We start from the raw sequence: 4,702 nt of genomic DNA, 5'->3' as shown, positions 1-4,702 counted from the left end.
CAAGAACATGTCCTGGTGGTGTGGTGTAACCCGGTAGGCAGCTCAGCCCCACACAGCTGCTCACTCGCTCCCTCCCTCCCAGCAGGATGGGGAAGAAGAATCCAAAGGGTAAAAGTGAGTGAACTCGTGGGGTGAGATGAAGGCAGTTTCACAGGTAAAGCAAAAGCTGCGCACACATGCAAAGCCAAATCAGGAGTTGGTCTGTTACTGGTCATCTCTGTCTTTGTTTCCTTGCAGATACCAGGATTCTTTGGGTGAATGCAGCTCGGGCAATCGCTCACCTTGGGGTGGGTCCAGCCACTGCCCACCACAGAGATCTGCAGGCAGCTGCAGATTCCCCTCTGGGGGGATGTCCTCTGCACTGTCACATGTGGGATAGCCCTGGGCATGTACCTCTAGAGACCACTCACCATCCCCATTCTCACCACACACCAATGGTTGAGTCCAAATTCCACCCCTCGATCTCTAACAGCTCCCAAAGTGACAGTGAGCTTTTCTCTCCAAAACGCAGGGAGAAACACGCCCTTTGGGGGTGAAATTCCTTGGGTCTGATGTTGACATCAGCTTTGGAAGAACAGCTCAATCGTGAGGAACTGCATTGAGGAGATGCCACTTTATTACAGAGGTGCGATGAGAGAGTCCCAGGGTCAGACAACCCTTTTATACAAGTGAGGCAGAGCAAGTTCATTCCTCAGTAGAACTGAGATGAATCTGAACATTTCATTAGGAACAAAATAGACACAAATGAACAAACAGATAACTCTGAGGATAATGATAAACAAAGAAACCAAGTAAAGGCCTGATATTGGTTACCCTGGCAGTCACTTGTGAAAGAGAGATGGGAAGTATATCATAACTGAGATAAATTTTTCATGAGAAACATCCATGAAATCACTTTCCTAATGGCCTGCTTGAGCTCCTGGTTCCTCATGCTGTAGATGATGGGGTTCGCTGATGGAGGCACCAGCGAGTACAGAACTGCCACCACCAGGTCCAGGCATGGGGAGGAGATGGAGGGGGGGCTTTAGGTGAGAAAATATGACAGTGGTGACAAACAGGGAGACCACGGCCAGGTGAGGGAGGCACGTGGAAAAGGCTTTGTGCCGTCCCTGCTCAGAGGGGATCCTCAGCACGGCCCTGAAGATCTGCACATAGGACAGCACAATGAAAAGAAAACACCCAAAACCTAAAAAACAGCTTAATATAAGAAGCCCAACTTCCCTGAGGTAGGCATCTGAGCAGGAGAGCTTAAGGATTTGTGGGATGTCACAGAAGAACTGGTCCAGGGCATTGCCCTGGCAGAGTGGTATAGAAAATGTATTGGCCGTGTGCAGCACAGCATTGAGAAACCCACTGCCCCAGGCAGCTGCTGCCATGTGGACACAAGCTCTGCTGCCCAGGAGGGTCCCGTAGTGCAGGGGTTTGCAGATGGCAACGTAGCGGTCATAGGACATGACTGTGAGAAGGAAATATTCTGCTGAGATCAGAAAGAAAAAGAAAAAGACCTGAGCAGCACATCCTGTGTAGGAGATGGCCCTGGTGTCCCAGAGGGAATTGGCCATGGCTTTAGGGACAGTGGTGGAGATGGAGCCCAGGTCAAGGAGGGAGAGGTTGAGGAGGAAGAAGTACATGGGGGTGTGGAGGTGGTGGTCGCAGGCTATGGCAGTGATGATGAGGCCATTGGCCAGGAGAGCAGCCAGGTAGATGCCCAGGAAGAGCCAGAAGTGCAAGAGCTGCAGCTCCCGTGTGTCTGCCAATGCCAGGAGGAGGAACTCAGTGATGGAGCTGCCATTGGACATCTGCTGTTTCTTGACATTGAGGCTGGTTGGTTGAAAAAAGGAAGGACAAGGAAAATTGTGACAGATTTCTCTGAGCAATGCCACTCCATTTTTTCATAGTAAAACCCCCATGCTGAAATGCATTTCCTTTCTCTGCTTTGTGCTGGCTGATGTGTTGTGAGGAGCTGAGGAGTCAGCTGTGCTCAGCTGCAGTGGGTACATGGAGCTGGTTTGTGAAAGCTCAAATGTTAAAAATCAATGTCAGATGTAATCCACTTCTAATGGTAAAATTCAGTCCCTGCTGTCATGACTCAGAAGTTCCCAGGATGCACAAGAGTGGCTTAGTATGTCCTTGTAAGAATTTTGTCTGTGCTTTTTATTTTCCACTGTCACATCTGAGGGGTGTTCTTGTGAGGGGTAGAAATACTCATTTTAGGATGGAAAATAGGAAGGGTCTTGAGGAAGGACAGGCAAAAGGGTTCAGATCTTTGTAGCTTAGTGCAGAGTCAGGAGAGCTGCAGTGTCCTTTAGACTGTCACCCAGCTGCCCTGACATTTTCCTTGTGCTGTCTTGAAGATGACCTCACACACAAATGACACCTTAAAAAAAAACCCCAAAACTAGACTGTGATGAGAGCAGGGGAGTTGTGTTTCCAAGGGCAGATCTGAAAACTCCTTCCCAGTCCAGAGGTGGAGTTGTGATTGAGAGAGAAGGACACAGCCCCTCTCAGAGAGAAGCAAAGGCCTCTGAGAGGAGAGAACTGACCTCCAAGGGAAAGCTCAGCACTCCCTGGGATCCTACAGCACAGCCGTGCTCTTCTGGGGCAGCTCCCAAGCCCAGCAGCACAGGCAAAGCAGACAGTCCGATGTCCTGAAGATGGCATGTCCTAAAGGCAGCGTCAGCTCATGGCTCAGCAGACAACGCCCAGCAGACATCTAGAGTGAGGGACCACAAGAGAGCAGCCTGAAGGCAGCCTAGCCCAGGGCTGCAGTTTCCTCCCACTCCCTGCCCATGTCTCTGCTGCCTGGAGCTGTCCCTGCCAGGAGCTGGTGCTCTGCCCACACCTCTCCTCCCTGTCCCTACTCACAGAGCCCATCCCACCCTCTGTGTGCTCAGCTCTGACCTGCAGACCCCTCCTGGCACCAGGGCACTGCCCAAGGGGATCCCAATGCTCCTTGAGAAGTGCCATGGCAAATGTCCCAGGGGTGATCTGAAGCTGTGAGTAGCCTGGAAACACGCAGCACCCTCTCAAGATCAGAAGGACCCTGCCCTGCCCTTCCAGGGGGTCGCTCCTTCCACCCACAGCTTCTCCCTGCAGTGCCCTGGGCAGCTCCCCGGGCAGGCTGAGGGCTGACCCTGGCAGGCAGAAGATTCCCCTGGTGGGCAGGGACCCTGATGTGAAGGACAGCCTTGGGCACCTCCAGCTGAAAACTCTGGCTACACAGCTATTCAAAATTGCCTAAAAAAGCCCACCCCCTCCTTATAGATCCCATACGCTTGAGCTGTTCCAGCTTGAGGAGATGCCTCCAGGAACTACAGCTGCATTGCCCTGCACCCAGAGACTTACCGTGTCAAGGGCTCTGAAGATTTCTCCTTCCCTGAGCTCTCAGCAAGCCTCCCATTTCCAACTGCCTTTAAGCTCTCTCTGCCTCGCTGTTCTCCCCTCGGTGCCTGCAGGCAGAGCCCTCAGCCCTGCTGTGCTCTGCAGAGGAGCTGCTCCTGGCCAGAGATGTCTCTCTGCAGCACAGCCCACTTGCCATGAGCTCCCTTTGTCCCAGGAGACCAGCAGCAGAGGACCAGCCCAAGGCGGCATGTTAATGACCCCTCTGGTGGGTTTGGGGATGAGTCCATGAAGCTCAGACCCTGAGAGGAAGCTGATGAAACCTCCCAAGAAGTCAAACTCAGATGTAAACCAGCCTTTGGGCTGGTGGTCTCTGCAGCTCTGTCTTCTTGTGCTTCTCATTGCAACCCTGTCACCTCCATAGGAAAAAGTCAGGCTTGGGATGAGCTTCTCAGGTCTTCTTCTGGCTCCCAGAGGTGCTCATCCCCTTTGCACCACCTTGAAACACATCTTGGCCTCTTGGCCTGGCGGTTTCTACTGGGTGGTCACTGTAGATGCTCCTTCTACTGCCCTGCTTCCCTCCTAATGTGGACTCCAATGTCACCTCCGTGTCAAGCGGTCCTTTACCTGCAAGAGCAGCTGCAAAGCTCAGAAGCCAGCTGGGCTCTTCTCCCAGCAAGGCACTAGGTTAAATGGAGCTGGGATTTGTGTCTCCCCTTGGGAGCAGTGCCGTGAAGCGGGTGCTTCCAGGTCTTGGTCACTCTCATCCCCAAATCAATGCCTAGGCATGTCCTGTTGACTGTAGGAAGAACCTGGTTGTCCTGGAGATGTTTGCTCATAGGCACACATCTCCTCCTGCCTGTTGTTAGCTGTTGAAATGACCCCATGTAGAAAGCCAGGTGGAGGCCATGGAAACCTGCTGGGTGCCCCCAGCTTTTGCTAGATGCCATCAGCACCCAGCTGGGCTTCCAGTCTTCTCTCTCACTCCACCCTCTTGTGTCCAAATGCAGCATGGACTTCCCATGGAAGTGAAGACATGCAAGTGTGGTGCTGCCGTTGAGGGAACTGACCACAAACCTGAGACAGGCCTCATGCAGAAAGAAATGAAAGTCAATCCTCCTGGCTCCACAACCCCAGAGGGCTTCACCCGTCCACTCAACCCTCCCGCAGAGCCACGGGCATGGGGAAAATACCATGGCTGGCCAAGGCAAAGGTCTATGTGTCCTGTGGCCCCATCGTGGGACATAGGAAAAGACATGGTGGGTAATTGCTCTTTCTGAATGCAACACCGAGGATAAAAGAGAGAAAGGGTCCATCCTGGAGAGCCCTCTCTCATGGAGAAATGAGCTGGAGAGGTGCCTGT

General features: G+C 52.7%; 1 pseudogene; it reads right to left on the bottom strand.

Annotated features, from left to right (window-relative positions):
- Nucleotides 1–850: 850 nt before the first annotated feature.
- On the bottom strand, nt 851–1,799 carry LOC129200036 (olfactory receptor 14A16-like; annotated as a pseudogene).
- Nucleotides 1,800–4,702: the final 2,903 nt, after the last annotated feature.

The sequence above is a fragment of the Grus americana genome, assembly GCF_028858705.1.
Source record: "Grus americana isolate bGruAme1 chromosome 27 unlocalized genomic scaffold, bGruAme1.mat SUPER_27_unloc_1, whole genome shotgun sequence".
NCBI classification, from domain to species: domain Eukaryota; kingdom Metazoa; phylum Chordata; class Aves; order Gruiformes; family Gruidae; genus Grus; species Grus americana.
This window is presented reverse-complemented; position numbering and strand designations above follow the sequence as displayed.